The following is a 19,117-nucleotide window of genomic DNA, read 5'->3' as shown; positions in this document are numbered from 1 at the left end:
TCTAGCTGCTGTATTGGAAATGAATTTTAATTCTGTGGTTGTTTAGTAATCATTGTCCTAAGTCCACAAAAAAAAATTCCTTACCAGGTTGACAGACCTTAAAATACACCTAAAATTTGAAAGTAACATCTATGTCGTACCACAGAATAGTGGTCTTGGTTTTTCCCTTTGGTCAGTTATAAAAAAGTTACAATATAAGTTATTTATAGTAACAACTGAGGGAAGTTAATCTTAAAAAAAAAAAGAAAAAAAAAAAAAAAAAAAAAGAAATGTGTCCACACAAAAATCTTTACCAGGTAGAGATTGGTCAAAATACATCTCAAAATTGGATGTAGCATGCATGTTGTACTACAGAAAAGTGGTCTCAATTTTTCCCTATGACTAGTAATGAAGAAGTTACAATATAAGCTGTTTATAGTAACAACAAAGGGAAGTAATTCTAAAGAAAGGACTGTGCATGACACTTCCTCTCATGATGGTGTATAGTTGTGCCAAGTTTCATCAAAATCCTTCCATGCATGAAGAAGAAATGCTTTGGAAAAAGTCATTCTTGTATCTGACATTTGGCCTCTAAGTGTGACCTTGACCTTAGACCTAGAGACCCTGTTCTTGTGCAGGACAATTCGTCTCGTGGTGTTGAACATTTGTGCCAAGTTATATTAAAATCCCTCTAAGCATAAAGAGGAAATGCTCCAGACAAGGTTTTCATTCTTGTATCCTTTGACCGCTAAGTGTGACCTTGACCTTAGACCTAGGGACCTGGTTCTTGCACAGGACACTCCGCCTCATGGTGGTGAACATTTGTGACAAGTTTTATCAAAATCCCCCTATGCATGAAGAAGAAATGCTCCAGACAAAGTTTTCATTCTTGTATCCTTTGACCTCTAAGTGTGACCTTGACCTTAGACCTAGGGACCTGGTTCTTGCGCATGACACTCCGTCTCATGATGGTGAACAACTGCGCCAAGTTTCATCAAAATCCCTCCATGCATGTAGAAGATATGCTCCGGACAGTCATTCTTGAATTTGACCTTTAACCTCTAAGTGTGACCTTGACCTTAGACCTAGGGACCTGGTTCTTGCACATGACACTCCGTCTCATAATGGTGAACAACTGTGCCAAGTTTCATCAAAATCCCTTCATGCATATAGAAGATATGCTCTGGACAAAGTCTGTGGACGCCGCCCGCCCGCCCGCCAGGGGCGTTCCAATAATACGTCCCCTTTTTCAAACGGGCGTATAAAAAATGAAGTTCAATATAATTCCAGTTATTGATCTGAAACTGTTTTTAGTGTCATAGTCACTGTGACCTTAACTCATATAAAACTGACGCCTGCTAATATCATCTACTGATCACAGGTCACCATCCTTTGAAGTTTAACTACTGTATGCTCAAGCTTTTTGTAGTTATTGAAGAGAACCCAAATGACCGACTGACCCAACAACTTTTCAGCACAAAGAATCAAACAAACCATCTGTTTATATCAAGAAAGCTGGTACTAATAAGGCCTAAAAAAATTCTTTGTTTCCGGTAACATGCTCAAAAAATTTAGGGTAGGTAGGTCGGATTTTTTTTTTTTTTTTTTTTTTATTAAGGGAGACTTTTCGAAAATTATTGTGTCAAAAAATGAATGCAAATAAGGGGGTAATGCCTTTAGAGCATCAGTAAGTTGATTTCTAACATCACTGGCCATGTTTAAAGCATAAAAAGTGCAGTTTTATTCTCCAAGGCCATAAAAACATTTAGGGTCAGGCCAAAAATTTAGGGTAGGTCGGGATACCGGAAACAAACAATTTTTTTTACGCCTAAGCAGGAATTTCACACATTATAATTCATATCTGCCATAGCAAACTTTAGTGTGAACAGTAATTGGCTTGAAAAGTGTAAAGTTCTATAGAATATTTCAAAATTCAATTAAGTCTCTGCCGGACCATGTGTCCATTATTACTGGCCACAAGTATGTCCAACATCCTGTTATCAAGTCTGTAAGCCGATAGAGAAAATCAAAGCGCTGACAGCACAGAAAGGTTGAAACCTGCATTTGATGTGTGATAAACCACTCCGCTGTAACAGTTCAAGTCACTTCCATGAAACAGTATCAAACCATTTGCATACATGTTACATTTTATATACTAGAAATTCTGCTCTGACTAGAACCATCAAGTGTCTTGAAACACACTGACAAGTTGGGTAAGGCAACCCTATATCGGCTTAATTAAAATTTACTATAATGATACCAATGAACAAGAGATCACAGAACCCGCCCGCTTAGCTCAGTAGGTAGAGCGTCGGTCTACGGATCGCGGGGTCGTGAGTTCGATCCTCGGGCGGGGCGTATGTTCTCCGTGACTATTTGATAAACGACATTGTGTCTGAAATCATTAGTCCTCCACCTCTGATTCATGTGGGGAAGTTGGCAGTTACTTGCGGAGAACAGGTTTGTACTGGTACAGAATCCAGGAACACTGCTTAGGCTAACTGCCCGCCGTTACATGACTGAAATACTGTTGAAAATGGCGTTAAACCCAAAACAAACAAACAAACAAAAGAGATCACAGAGTGATCTTGGCGCCCACCAATGTGCCATTTTTGAGTGTTCCAAATTTCAAGACTTATTGACCAGCTCAAGGTCAAATTTCATTTCCGTACACAACACTGTGCATGTGGTCCAAATTAGAAAGCTGTAGCTTGAGAAATGTGAAAGTAGGTCCCTAGATCAATTTCAAGGACAAAGTTCTTTCTACACAAAACTATGCATGTGCATCAAGTTTGAAGGCTGTAGTTTGAGAAATTTGAAAGTAGGTCAGTAGGTCAATCTTAAGGTCAAAGTTTATTTCAGTACACAAAACTATGCAAGTGGTCCAAATTTGAAGGCTGTAGCTTGAGAAATGTGAAAGTAGGTCACTAGGTCAAAATCAAGGTCAAACTAGAAAATGCTTTTGTAAAAAAGCGCATGTCTCCCCCAATGCAAAGTCCTATAGGCAAGAAGTCAATAGGGGTCAGGAGCGAAAGTCAAAGAGACACTGATGGTTGGCTGCAATAGGGATCATCTACTTGGCATGTCCAGTCATCCCGCTAAATTTCAACACTCTTGGCCTAGTGGTTCTCAAGTCACTGTTCAGGCTCCTGTGACCTTGACCTTTGATCAAGTAACCTCAAAATAAATAGGGGTCATCTACTCTGCATGTCCAATCATCCTTTTAAGTTTCAACATTGTAGGTCAAGTGGTTCTCAAGTTATTTCCAAAAAATGATTTTACATGAACAGGCCAATGTGACCTTGACCTTTAATAGACTGACCCCAAAATCAATAGGGGTCATCTACTCTGCATGTTCAATCATCCTATGAAGTTTCAACATTCTGGGTCAAGTGGTTCTCAAGTTACTGATCGGAACTGGTTATCAATGTTCAGGCCCCTGTGACCTTGACCTTTAACGGAGTGACCCCAAAAACAATAGGGGTCATTTACTCTGCATGAACAATCATCCTATGAAGTTTCAACATTCTGGGTCAAGAGGTTCTCAAGTTATTGATTAGAAATGGTTTTCCATGTTAAGGCCCCTGTGGCCTTGACCTTTAACAGAGTGACCATAAAATCGTTAGGGGTCATCTACTCTGCCTGACCAATCATCCTATGAAGTTTCATTATTCTGGGTCAAGTGGTTCTCAAGTTACTGACCGGAAATGGTTTTCAATGTTTAGGCCCCTGTGACCTTGACCTTTCACAGAGTGACCCCAAGATCGTTAGGGGTCATCTACTCTGCATGACAAATCATCCTATTAAGTTTCAACATTCTGGGTCAAGTGGTTCTCTAGTTATTGATCGGAAATGGTTTTCAATGTTCAGTCCCCTGTGACCTTGACCTTTGACGGAGTGACCCCAAGATTGTTAGGGGTCATCTACTCTGCATGACAAATCATCCTATTAAGTTTCAACATTCTGGGTCAAGTGGTTCTCTAGTTATTGATCGGAAATGGTTTTCAATGTTCAGTCCCCTGTGACCTTGACCTTTGACGGAGTGACCCCAAAATCAATAGGGGTCATCTACTCTTCATGATCAATCATCCTATGAAGTTTCAACATTCTGGGTCAAGTGGTTCTCTAGTTATTGATCGGAAATGGTTTTCAATGTTCAGGCCCCTGTGACCTTGACCTTTGCCGGAGTGACCCCAAAAACAATAGGGGTCGTCTACTCCAGTAGCCCTACAACCCTATGAAGTTTGAAGGTTCTAGGTCAAATGGTTCTCCAGTTATTGCTCGGAAATGAAGTGTGACGTACGGACGGACGGACAGGGCAAAAACAATATGTCTCCTGGGGGAGACATAATTACACTTCAGAACACAAATCTATGCATGTGGTCCAAATTTAAAGCCTGTACCTTCAAAAATGTGAAAGTAGGTCACTAGGTCAATGTCAATGTCAAAGTTTGTTTCGGTACACAATCCTATGCATGTGGTCTAAATTTGAAGCCTGTAGCAACAGTAGTGTGAAAGTAGGTCACTAGGTCAATCTTAAGGTCAAAGTTCATTTCGGTACACAAAACTATGCAAGTGGTCCAAATTTGAAGGCTGTGGCTTGAGAAATGTGAAAGTAGGTCACTAGGTCAAAATCAAGGTCAAATTTTATTTCGGAACACAGAACTATGCATATGGTCCAAATTTGAAGCCTGTACCTTCAAAAATGTGAAAGTAGGTCACTAGGTCAACGTAAAGGTCAAAGTTTGTTTTGGTACACAAAACTATGCATGTGGTCTGAATTTGAAGGCTGTAGCTTGAGAAATGTGAAAATAGGTCACTAGGTCAAAATCAAGGTCAAATTTCATTTCGGAACAAGAAACTATGCATGTGGTCCAAATTTGAAGCCTGTACCTTCAAAAATGTGAAAGTAGGTCACTAGGTCAATGTCAAGGTCAAAGTTTTTTTCAGTGCACAAAACTATTTGAAGGCTGAAGCTACAGAAATGCGAAAGTAGGTCACTAGGTCAAAATCAAGGTCAACTGATGTCAAGGTTCATCTTGCCACTCAAAACCATGCACGTGGTCCAAATTTGAATGATGTAGGTTATTGACAAGATTTTAAAAGCTTTTCCCTATGTAAGTCTATATGAACCATGTGACCCCCAGGGCGGGGCCATATTTGACCCTAGGGGGATAATTTGAACAAACTTGGTAGAGAACCACTAGATGATGCTACATTACAAATGCCAAAGCCCTAGGCTTTGTGGTTTGGACAAGAAAATATTCAAACTTTTTCCCTATATAAGTCTATGTAAACCATGTGACCCCCGGGGCGGGGCCATATTTGACCCTAGGGGGATAATTTGAACAATCTTAGTAGAAGACCACTAGATGATGTCACATACAAAATATCAAAGCCCTAGGCCCTGTTGTTTTGAACAAGAGGTTTTTCAAAGTTTTTCCCTATATAAGTCTATATAAACCATGTGACCCCCGGGGCGGGGCCATATTAGACCCCAGGGAAAGAATTTGAATCATCTTGATAGAGGACCACTAGGTGATGCTTCATACCAAATATCAAAGCCCTAGGCTCTGTGGTTTTGGACAAGAAGATTTTCAAAGTTTTTCTCTATATAAATCTATGTAAATTATAGAAATAAACAAAGGGCCATAACTCACTAAAAAATTGTTGAACCAGTCTGATTTTCAGGGGGACACAACTAGGGTACCAATACATCATTCTGACAAAGTTTGGTCAAAATCCCCCTGGTAGTTTCTGAGGAGATGCGATAACGAGAAATTGTTAACGGAAGGACGGACGGACGGACAGACGGAAGGACGACGGACACAGAGTGATTTGAATAGCCCACCATCTGATGATGGTGGGCTAAAAATACAGTGTCTGTTTCATTAAAAACACAAATATTCAAAGAGAATATAGATAATAGAAATATTAGATATTCTAACACGACCCGGTTTGTTTTCCTATTAAACAAAGAAGGCTGAAAACTGTGTGTTATTAGTCAACAATTCATTTTTCTGACGTCATAATTATTACGTCAGAGCGTTAGACGGCATAGCAGCGCGCTGGGAAAGAAATCAACACAAATCAGGCACATATTTGATGGATATCGTCAAGGACGTACATCATAATCCTCGATAACGTGTTAGAATCGAAATAATATATCTCAAACAGTGATTTGCTCATGAATAAAATCATTGTTTGTCGTTTAGATGCGTGATATAATTCCTTCGCATCTAAACTCCAAACAATGATTTTATTCAATGACAAATCACTGTTTGGGATATATTATTTCTTCATTCAAATTTAACAGTTAAAGGCACTGGCCTCCAGATTGTTCGACAACAACAAAAAAGAAGATTTTTAGATATATGGAAATAAATGCTATATTTCTTAAGAATCCTTTGAAACTTAATTACTGACAGACAACATGCTATGGAAACACATGAGAATTAGTTGTTTTTACTACTTTTTACGATGAAAATTGAAAAGCGTTTGTAACTCTTTACTTGGAGTAAACTGTCTCGATTATAAATATCTATATTTAACACGCGTTAAACACTAAATCCTCCATAGCTCTATTGGTAACGACAGCCGGAAAACTTCTTTATTGCCGCGGCGGTCCGGGTTTGATTCCCAATGCGGTCATCTTTTTTTCTTGATTTGGAATTTTTAAAATAGTTTAGAAACAAAAACTCATATTCTAATGTTCATTTACGTGAGCAATTTTTCTATAGTTACATATATATACACAACAGGATGTGCACAGACTTTACTCAGAAATACAGGAATTGTATAAGGCAGACGAGAGTCCACTTTGAATTCAACGAAGTCTAATGTCTGAGAGACAACAATATCTTCTGTTAGGCCAGAGTTTTTTAATAACTTGGGTTACGGGAGCGCCGGGTCCTAATTCTCCAAAATCCAAATAAAAATAAAATTTAAAATTGTGATTTTATTTTTATTTTCCCCGACGCTTGCATCTACTTTGGTGGAAAATACAAGAGATCACAGAGTGATCTTGGCGCCCACCAATGTGCCATTTTTGAGTGTTCCAAATTTCAAGACTTACTGACTAGCTCAAGGTCAAATTTCATTTCCGTACACAACACTTTGCATGTGGTCCAAATTCGAAAGCTGTAGCTTGAGAAATGTGAAAGTAGGTCACTAGATCAATTTCAAGGACGAAATGTGAAAGTAGGTCACTAGGTCAAAATCAAGATCAAATTACACTTCAGAACACAAATTTATGCATGTGGTCCAAATTTAAAGCCTGTACCTTCAAAAATGTGGAAGTAGGTCACTAGGTCAAAATCAAGGTCAAATTTTATTTCGGAACACAGAACTATGCATGTGTTCCAAATTTGAAGCCTGTACCTTCAAAAATGTGAAAGTAGGTCACTAGGTCAATGTAAAGGTCAAAGTTTGTTTCGGTACACAAAACTATGCATGTGGTCCAAATTTGAAGGCTGTAGCTTGAGAAATGTGAAAGTAGGTCAGTAGGTCAAAATCAAGGTCAAATTCCAATTCAGAACACAAAACTATGCATGTGGTCCAAATTTGAAGCCTGTACCTTCAAAAATGTGAAAGTAGGTCACTAGGTCAAAGTCAAGGTCAAAGTTTTGTTCAGTGCACAAAACTATGCAAGTGGTCCAAATTTGAAGGCTGTAGCTACAGAAATGTGAAAGTAGGTCACTAGGTCAAAATCAAGGTCAACTCATGTCAAGGTTCATCTTGCCACTCAAAACCATACATGTGGTCCAAATTTGAATGTTGTAGGTTATTGACAAGAAGATTTTAAAATCTTTTCCCTATATAAGTCTATATGAACCATGTGACCCCCCAGGGCGGGGCCATATTTGACCCTAGGGGGATAATTTGAACAAACTTGGTAGAGAACCACTAGATGATGCTACATTACAAATGCCAAAGCCCTAGGCTTTGTGGTTTGGACAAGAAGATTTTCAACATTTTTCCCTATGTAAGTCTATGTAAACCATGTGACCCCCGGGGCGGAGCCATATTTGACCCTAGGGGGATAATTTGAACAATCTTAGTAGAAGACCACTAGATGATGTCATATACAAAATATCAAAGCCCTAGGCCCTGTGGTTTTGAACAAGAGGTTTTTCAAAGTTTTTCCCTATATAAGTCTATATAAACCATGTGACCCCCGGGGCGGGGCCATATTAGACCCCAAGGAAATATTTTGAATCATCTTGGTAGAGGACCACTAGATGATGCTTCATACCAAATATCAAAGCCCTAGGCTCTGTGGTTTTGGACAAGAAGATTTTCAAAGTTTTTCCCTATATAAATCTATGTAAATTATAGAAATAAACAAAAGGCCATAACTTACTAAAAAATTGTTGAACCAGTCTGATTTTCAGGGGGACACAACTAGGGTACCAATACATCATTCTGACAAAGTTTGGTCAAAATCCCCCTGGTAGTTTCTGAGGAGATGCGATAACGAGAAATTGTTAACGGACGGAAGGACGGACGGACGGACGGACGACGGACCACGGACGCAGAGTGATTTGAATAGCCCACCATCTGACGATGGTGGGCTAAAAACAGTGTCTATTAACCTACAATAAATATCACAGCGCGTGCAAAGGACTTCCGATATTCTCAAAGGACGTCAAAATCAATACACCGTGACGTAACTTTACTAGAATGACATGACTAGCTCCGCCCCATAAATAATCAAAGCGGTTTAACACTTGATGATTGACAGCCTCTTAAAAACTGCCGTGTTTGAAGTGTGTGACAGTGTGAAAGTATCGTGTCTGATAGAGAACGTCCGTAAATATGAACCGTTATCCAGATCAGCTGACATGTTTAGAAGGCGTTGATTGCAGACAACAAAAGGCTTGGATTAAATTGGTGAAACAAGCTCCTAAGTCGGAAGACAAAGTAACTTAATTGTGGAAAATATATCGATAATTTCAGCACAAAAGCCTCAGCAAGTGACTATATATTTTAGCAAATGACATTTCACATCAAGTTTAAATTAATACATTTTTTCCGACCGGTAATAAATTTGCTACTTACTTTGGATTTTCATCAATGATAAATCCCTTTACAGTATTTTTAGAAGAAGAAAAAAAAAAGAACATTCAATTTGTCTCCTGACCTATTAAAAACTGATATCTTTGACACATTTCAACCAGCACATGGCAGCTGACATCAAAAGGAGTGTCAGCAAAATTTTCCTTTATTGATTTTCTTTGATGTGGGATAAAAGTTAACTGGTTGGGTATTGCAAGGTGAATGACGTAATTTGACATAATTCTACTCCAAGTAAAATGTACTTCAGATGTTTGGGGTGGTGCGTAAGCTCCGCCTCCAATGGAATTAAGACGGGAAAATGAAAGCCCGTCACTTCTTAGTGCAACACGGCAAAGCGCATCCACTTTCTACATCCTCTCATAAAGAAGAGCACCTAAAACAAAGTGGATGAATATGACCTATATTGCAGCTATTTTAGACTTGTCTGGTTCCCGTCGTATAGTGGTGTCCGGTAATATCGCGGGTTCTCTCGTATCGCGGTAACCTCCCTTTGCCGGAAATTCTTTGCCGAGCAGCACCGCAGTGACTTACATTTGTAAACCGGAACCATGAGATTTTGTTTACAAACATTTCTTGCAAAATTCCATCGTAAATGGAAAGTATTACTTAGATTATCGCAACCATTCAATATCTCAAAATTATGCATCTGCTCACCAACCCCTTCCCGCCCAAAAACGCTTTTATTTAAATTAAACTAAGTTCACAACCTGGACAGCTTCAGAAAGTTTGTCTGATGCATTGTTTTTATGAATGAAATTATTGCAGTCACATGATGACGTAAGTAGGCATGTCCCGCAGCTGTCAAAATCAAATACCGCGATATTTGAGAACTATGGGATTGTTAAAGTAGGTTAAGTATGGCTGACATTTTATTGTGTTTTTTACACATTCTCCACTGGCTGAGAAAGAAAGATGATTTGCAAGTTATAACAGACAGTTGGTTTAAAGTTTTAATGCAGAAAACAAACTAAAGATCAGACTTTATTGATATGTTATTTATGTTCCAACCGTTAGTACCGCGATACGAGAGAACTCCATCCTACTATGTATTTTAGTACGACAGTGAAGGAGGGGCAGGTAAACCAGATTATTTTTACACTCTGACGTCATGAGGGAAAACCCCACTTGGTTTTAATCTGAATTGTCTAAAAATATATACAAGTCAGTGACTTGTAGCCTGGCGGACTACTTTTTTTATTTTTTTCTTAAAACGACGCCATCTTGTTCTTTCGAATAACTGCAAAAAAACATATCTACGCGATTATTATTATAAACTGGACTTTTATTAGGTTCGTGAGACCATGGTACAAATGTATAGTGTATGCATACCGTATTTGCAATTACTACATAAAAGTTTTTATAACGGAAATGCTTGAGGAAATGGAAAGTGACTCATGTTAGCATTTCTTCAGGATTTTAGCTTTCTGCAATTCAATCTAGGAAGATATTGCATCTGGAATGGAGTGTTATTGAATAAAATCATCGAGGATACGGGTTGCCTATTTGTTCTATCAAGCGGCATTATGGCGTGTGTATAAGTCACGTCATTCGTTTGTTTGGTGAAGATGGGTAATTCGGTAAACAACTGAACTTCGGACAAAATTTTGCATGGCAGCAAATCAAAATTATTCAAGAATGTTAAGCAGAACAGAGAGGTCGGGCACAAAGTTAAACAAGGTTAGCGTTTGTTTATCAGCTCATATTTTTAGTCCTATCGATAAGACCTGACATAACATATTTTAACATTTTGACGTCTATCGGTTATGTCAGGTCTTATCGGATCGCCATTTATAACATGTAGTCAGAAGTGAACACACATCATGTCGCCTTTATTCTTCAAATTACGAACAACATAACCCAATCCGAAGTGAAAGAACACTACTTACACCGAAAATAATCCTTTTTTCAACTGCATATGTGAATAATTACAAAATAAAAGTTACTTTTCATGTATAAATATCGAGTTGTTTCTTTCTACTGTATGATAGCTGTGTATCTGTGTTATGGTGAGCGACATTGCCGGTCTATTCTGAATGTTGTGTAAATACAATTTATTTTGAGAATCAATTTTAGACGAAATATTTTCGCTCTAAATCACTTGGCAAATAGTTCACGCTGTTTTTCGTCTAAGTCGCATCTAAATATATTATAACCTGCTGCATACGCTTGAAAAATGGCGGAATGTGTATTGAAAACTGTACACAATTGACATACATTGGATATAAGGGTTTTTAAAGGTAAATTTAAACGATATATTACTAGAATATGATAAATAACGGTAGGCTAAACTGTTTAAATCTGCGTACATTGTATATTTTACGTTTGAGAAAATGCTACATTCTACATATTAGGGCCCTTTTAGATGTTACAATGCAGATTAAAAATGAAATATAAAATAATGAATGTTGAAGGTAAAATGAGCATGTACATGTACACATCTAATATTTTGGACTACTCTGATTTTATAATATTTTTGATATATTTCAAAGGCTCTATTCAATAATTTAGCTGTTTGTGTATTCTAGTATTCTACTGTCAATTCTACTTTTAAATTTCTTGTACAGGCGCGCAGCTGCACATAATACTCGTAAAGAGGGGTAATGCAGTATAAATAGATAGATAACGGTTTGACGTATTAATCTTCAGATTTCTATGCAAGGTACCGTAGTCGAATGTATTTGATGATGATCATGAATGAGCATTAAATTACATCGTCAAAGGTAGTTGTTCTTTGAAAGTCAACAGGTGTACCGCTTCAGTCGCATTCGGTTTAATAATATTACAAAACGCACATTTTTACAAATTGGTATCCAATCAATTGGACCTCATTCTATTAGTGTACACTGAAAAACAAATTGTTTGTGCAACAAATACCACTCCAACTAACTGTATCCTGTCGATTTGCCATTTTCGGAATCGATAATAACTTAGGTATTCCGTAAACCACATGACCGATTTTTGGTTTCACAACCTTTTCCATGTCGAATTAAATCTTAATTAAGAAAGAAATCAACTGTTGTTTGTAGCCACAGTTTTTTCTTATCAAATAGGATAGATCACCCTGACATCACGCATCAACACCTGTTTATCTGGTGGTGGGCCGAAAAATAATTTTACATTGTTTGTGTATGGGATAAGAATCTTTAATTCTTATTAATTTCGTTCATTTTTAGATATTAAAAAATCAAAAAAGTTTCGAAATGCTAACGATATTCATGTCTCGTTATTCAAATATCTTTTGAAAATGAATAACCGTTTTAAATGTCATATGATTTAAATAGCGCCGTAGATGCCCTCAACTTTTAGGAAAACAACGTAAGTTATTTTACACTAACAACATCTTTCCATAAATGGCATTTTTTCCCAATCTGAACAGTTATCATGCAGAAATTTTCACACTTTTGAGCAAGTCTCAATGAAACTTGTCAGAATGTTACCCTTAATAAAACTTTTGATGAGTTCTTGATTGGGTCATCTTAGCTCTAAAACTAGGTCACCAGGTCAAATCAAAGGGAAAGCTTGTAAACACTCTAGAGGTCAAATGTTTGGCCCAATCTTAATGAAACTTGGTCAGAATGGAACTCTCAATAAAATCTTGGAAGAGTTTGACATTGGGTCATCTGGGGTCAAAATCTAGGTCACCAGTTCAAATTAAAGGAAAAGCTTGTTTACACTCCAGAGGTCACAATTTGGGCCCAATCTTAATGAAACTTGGCCAGTATGTTACCCTCAATAAAGTCTTTGACGAGTTTGATAACAGGTTATCTTAGATCAAAACTAGGTCACCAGTTCAAATTAAAGGAAAAGCTTGTTAACACTGTAGAAGCCACATCTATGACTATATCTTCATGAAACTTGGTCAGAATGTTGATCTTAAAGATCGTAAGGTCAAATTTGTATCTAGGTCATCTAGAATAAAAAAAGCTAGATCACCAGGTCAAATCAAAGGAAAAGCTAATTTACACTAAAGAGGCCACATTTATGAAAATATCTTAATGAAACTTGGTCAGAATATTAATTTTGATGATCTTTATGTCAAGTGCAAATTTGGGTCAGGTGGGGTAAAAAACTTGGTCACTAGGTCAAATCAAAGGAAAAGCTTGTTGAGGCCACATTTATGACTGTATCTTCATGAAACTTGGTCGGAATGTTAATCTTGGTGATCTTTAGGTCAAGCTCGAACTTGGGTCATGTCGGGTCAAAAACTGGGTCACTGGGTCAAATCAAAGGAAAAGCTAGTTTACACTTTAGAGACCACATTTATGACCATATCTTTATGAAACTTGGTCAGAATGTTAATTTTGATAATCTTTAGGTCAATAGCTCAGGTGAGCGATACAGGGCCTTCATGGCCCTCTTGTTTATATTTTCTCTGACTCGCTTAATAAATTTAAATTTATATGACAGTAACCTAATATTCTCTATTTATTACATATTTGACGTTGCAGGAGTGAAATACAGCCATTAAATAAAAACGATACTACACTATTGTAATAAAGCTTTGACATTGACGTCATTTATAGTATAGGCGACGTCGGTCAAATTGACTTGTTTATATAGCAGAATAAAGTCGAATATTTGGTGTTTCGACAAGAAAGGCTAACATGTGATAAAAAGAATTCATCTTACATTTGTGACTATCCACGTTGAATTTATTAAACTCTTTGAATATAATTGATAAAATGTGGTGTTTCACATTTTATCATGCAATCTATCTTATATTTGGCATGAGTGTTATCGTCAGTCAGACGAAGTCTCTTGCACAAACCACAGGTTCCTATCTCAATATTTGACTTTCATCTAAGAATGTTACAAAAACAGCTGAAATGCACCGCCCCATCAGTACTCTCAGTGCTTTGATTTTAAGTGGATTTTCGTTTTGTAGCTGAACAACAGTAAGTCTGGTGATTTTAATAAAATGCTGACTGTTGCTATAAATTTAAAAAAAAAATAAAATATTTTTTGTTAAATAAGATGTTTTCTAATCAATCTAGTGGTAGTTTTCTCTAAATTCTATTACTTTATGCACTGTTCTGAACCAAGTATGGTGATGATAGTAATGATTATGATGATGATGGTGATGATGGTATTGAAAGTAACTGTACAAAGTGAAAATATGTAGGACTTCAAGAAAATTTATGAGGGACTCCATAATCTGAATGTTAGGCAGTCCTGACTCCATGAAATTGAATCATAATGGAAGCCCTGCAAGGGTACTGAACTCCATGTATGGACCAATTACTTTTAATATTTAAAACATTTGAAACTGAGTAATATTATAAAATCTTGAACTATTAAAGAAGAAGTATGTGTAAATTTGAATGTAGTACCTTTTCTGATTGTTTTTAAAATTCGCAATTTAAATCTTAAAGACTACCTCAAATTACTTTCAAAGTTGTAGCCAGATATGGAGTTCAGTAACTTTTAAGAGACCCCTCACACTTAACAGGCTTGGGACTGTCTGGCGTGTATAGTGAAAAATGGCCCATGTCAGAGCATAAATGAACAAGAGTGCAAGAATGTCACAATATACGCCCGTCACAGCAAATTTCTTTACTCTAGCACCTGTATTTGCAAATGGAATTTTAATTTTGTGGTTGTTTAGTAATAACTAAGTGTTTTGTTTTTCTAAGTCCACAAAAAAACTCCTTACCAGGTAGAGATACCTTAAAATACACCTAAAATTGGAAAGTAACATCTATGTTGTACCACAGAAAAGTGGTCTTGGTTTTTCCCTACGGTCAATTATAAAAAAGTTACAATATAAGTTATTTATAGTAACAACTAAGGGAAGTTAATCTTAAAAAAAAAAAAAAAAAAAAATCAAAAAAAAAATTGTAAGTCCTCACAAAAATCTTTACCAGGTAGAGACTGGTCAAAATACACCTCAAAATTGGATGTAGCATGCATGTTGTACTAAAGAAAAGTGGTCTCGATTTTTCCCTACGACTAGTAATGAAAAAGTTACAATATAAGCTATTTATAGTAACAACAAAGGGAAGTAATTCGAAAGAAGGGAACTGCGCATGACACTTCGTCTCATGATGGTGTATAATTGTGTCAAGTTACATCAAAATTCCTCCATGCATGAAGAAGAAATGCTCCGGACAAAGTCATTCTTGTATCTGACCTTTGGCCTCTAAGTGTGACCTTGACCTTAGACCTAGGGACCTGGTTCTTGCGCATGACACTACGTCTCGTGGTGGTGAACATTTGTGCCAAGTTATATCAAAATCGCTCTATGCATGAAGAAGAAATGCTCCGGACAAGGTTTTCATTCTTGTATCCTTTGACCTCTAAGTGTGACCTTGACCTTAGACCTAGAGACCTGGTTCTTGCACATGACACTCCGCCTCATGGTGGTGAACATTTGTGCCAAGTTATATCAAAATCCCTCTATGCATGAAGAAGAAATGCTCCGGACAAAGTTTTCATTCTTGTATCCTTTGACCTCTAAGTGTGACCTTGACCTTAGACCTAGGGATCTGGTTCTTGCGCATGACACTCCTTCTCATGATGATGAACAATTGTGCCAACTTTCATCAAAATCCCTCTATGCATGAAGAAGATATGGTCCGGACAAAGTCATTCTTGAATTTGACCTTTGACCTCTAAGTGTGACCTTGACCTTAGACCTAGGGACCTGGTTCTTGCGCATGACACTCCGTCTCATGATGGTGAACAACTGTGCCAAGATTCATCAAAATCCCTTCATGCATGTAGAAGATATGCTACGGACAAGGTCTGTGGACGCCGCCCGCCCGCCTGCCCGCCCGCCAACCCGCCCGCCCGCCAGGGGCGTTCCCATAATACGAATGGAGAAATCATAAAAGAAAAAAGTGAAAAGCTATTTCTGTCTTCCTTAACCCTTACAATGGTACAACCGATTGGTTTTGCCTTTGCGACCAGTGCAGACCTAGATCAGCCTGCACATCCGTGCAGACTGATCATGGTCTGCACTGTTCGCTATTCAGTCAGTACATTTTAAGTGAACACCCCTTCGAATGATAAATGGTATTGCCCAAATTGAATGATGGACCTGTCCACTTTAGAAACTTAGCATGCTAAGGGTTAAAAGGTCAAAAACACAATATGCATAGGATGTGACAACAATACTACACTACACTATATACAATCACACCAACACCAGAAACAGAATACAATGCCAGGCGTGTTTAGTCTCTATTTATTAGCAAGCTATATATATGTTTAAAGCAGGCAAGCAACATGCAAAAAATTTCAAGTATTTAATAGTTTCTACAACATAATATTATAACATACAACATGGAGGTTGAAAGAAAGTGGGAATAAAATGCTTCAAATTGGGAAAATAACTTGTCTGATTTATCTAGACTGTGTTGTGAATCTACATTTGCCTGAAACAACAATTTTTTTTAACCCAGTGGCACTTTTTACAAAATAATTTTTTTTGTGGTTTTTTTTTTCATTTTATTTTTATTTTTTTTCCCGATGCTTACATTTTCCTACTTTATTTTTATTTTTATTCCCTCCTCCTAATGCTCATTTTTGGAAAATCTCCCGTAACCCAAGTTATTAAAAAACTCTGGCCTTACCAAGGTTTATAGTGAAATTAAGAAATAATAAATATGTCCCTATATTTTATCAGTTAATAAAATATGGGCAGGAGTTTGGATGCGTAATAATTAAATCACGAGTGCGTAGCACTCGTGATTTAATATTCGCATCCGAACGACTGCCCATATTTTATTAACTGATAAAATTATTGGAACATATTTATTATTTCGATTCTAACCACGCAAATTCTTCGCATTTTACGGGACTACATTTTAGTTCGATACGTCATTCCGCTGGTCATATGCTATTACAAAAACCTCCCCACGAAAGCGTTGCATAAAACGGAGTTTTCCGATCTTTTAAAAATTGTTTGTTTCAGAAAATTTGATGTACATTTTATTAACTACTTAGCACTGAAAAAGTAGAGTATTTAGTCTGCATGTAGAATTTCACAGTCATGTTACAACCGAAGGGTGGAATGGAACAGCTATATTTTATCGTAGAATCATGTATAGGCGATTTCGCTATATGTTTATATAGCAACTGCTGCGGATAGTGTTAGAATGCAAGATAAATCAGTAACTACTGAAGCTTTCATTGCAATAAACATATTCAATTCCATTTATTTATTTGTAAAGTTATATAGATAAAAATGCTGGGAAATGAGTATAAAATGGGATATGAAATGCTATCTATTTAATATAAAATTATGGTTAGTGCACTCTGATTTTCCTTTCATCACCCTCTATCATTATATCAAGATTCTTTCAATTTCATCTGATAGTTGCAAATTTGCCTGAATAGAGACTTGCAAAAAAACAAGAGCTGTCGGAGGACAGCAACGCTCGACTATTTAACAGCCTTGTCGCTTGAATGAATAAGAAAGTCGAAAAAGGGGCATAATTTAGTAAAAAAGATAAATAGGGTTATGGAACCTGCATAGTGCTTATCAGCTCATGACAGTGAACTAGTGTGTGAAGTTTCAATCCTTTCCCATTAGTGGATACTGAGATACCAGCTTACATACAAAAACATAACCAAAAATTTCTATGTTGAAAAAGGGGCATATTTTTGTAAAAAAGCAAAATAAAGTTATGGGACCTGCTTTGGGCATGTCAGATCATGACAGTGAACAAGTGTGTGAAGTTTCAATCCATTCCCATTAGTGAGTACTGAGATACCAGCTTACATACAAAACCTTAACCAAAAAATTCTAAGTCGAAAAAGGGGCATAATTTTGTAAAAAAGCAAAACAGAGTTATGGAACCTGTGAAATGTAAGTCAGTTTATCATAGTAAATAAGTGTGTGAAGTTTCAATCCATTCCCACAAGTGGTTACTGAGATACCAGCTTACATACAAAACCTTAACCAAAAATTTCTAAGTCAAAAAAGGGGCATAATTTTGTAAAAAAGCAAAACAGAGTTATGGAACCTGTGCAATGTAAGTCAATTTATCACAGTGAATAAGTGTGTGAAGTTTCAATCCATTCCCACAAGTGGTTGCTGAGATACCAGCTTACATACAACAAGAGGACCATGATGGTCCTGAATCGCTCACCTGTCCCCAAATGACCCAGTTTTGAACTGAGTATGGCGTCGTTTTTTTAATTATTTGACATAGTGACCTAGTTTTTGAGCTCAAGTGACCCAGTTTTGAACTTGACCTAGATATCATCAAGATAAAAATGCTGACCAATTTTCATGAAGATCCATTGAAAAATATGGCCTCTAGAGAGGTCACAAGGTTTTTCTATTATTTGACCTAATGACCTAGTTTTTGAAGGCACGTGACCCAGTTCTGAACCTGACCTAGATCTCATCAAGGTGAACATTCCCACCAATTTTCACGAAGATCTCATGAAAAATATGGCCTCTAGAGAGGTCACAAGGTTTTTCTATTTTTATACCTACTGACCTAGTTTTGGACCGCAAGTGACCCAGTTTCAAACTTTACATAGATATCATCAAGGTGAACATTCTGACCAATTTTCATGAAGATCCATTGAAAAATATGGCCTCAAGAGAGGTCAAAAGGTTTTTCTGTTTTTAGACCTACTGACGTAGTTTTTGACCGCAGTTGACCCAGTTCAAACTTTACATAGATATCATCAAGATGAACATTCAGACCAACTTTCATACAGATCCTGTAAAAAATATGGCCTCTAGAGAGGTCACAAGGTTTTTTTTATTATTTGACCTACTGACCTAGTTATTGATGGCACGTGACCCAGTTTCTAACTTGACCTAGATATCATCAAGGTGAACATTCTGACCAATTTTCATGAAGATCCATTCTAAAGTATGGCCTCTAGAGAGGTCACAAAATTTTTCTATTTTTAGACCTACTGACATAGTTTTTGATTGCAGTTGACCCAGTTTTGAACTTGACCTAGATATCATCAAGATGAACATTCTGACTAACTTTCTGTAGTTTCATGAAGATCCATTGAAAAGTATGGCCTCTAGAGAGGTCACAAGATTTTTCTATTTTTAGACCTACTGACCTAGTTTTGGACCGCACGT

This window comes from Mercenaria mercenaria, chromosome 10 (assembly GCF_021730395.1).
Source record: "Mercenaria mercenaria strain notata chromosome 10, MADL_Memer_1, whole genome shotgun sequence".
NCBI lineage: Eukaryota > Metazoa > Mollusca > Bivalvia > Venerida > Veneridae > Mercenaria > Mercenaria mercenaria.
The sequence above is the reverse complement of the archived record's forward strand: the minus strand, read 5'-3'. Positions refer to the sequence as shown.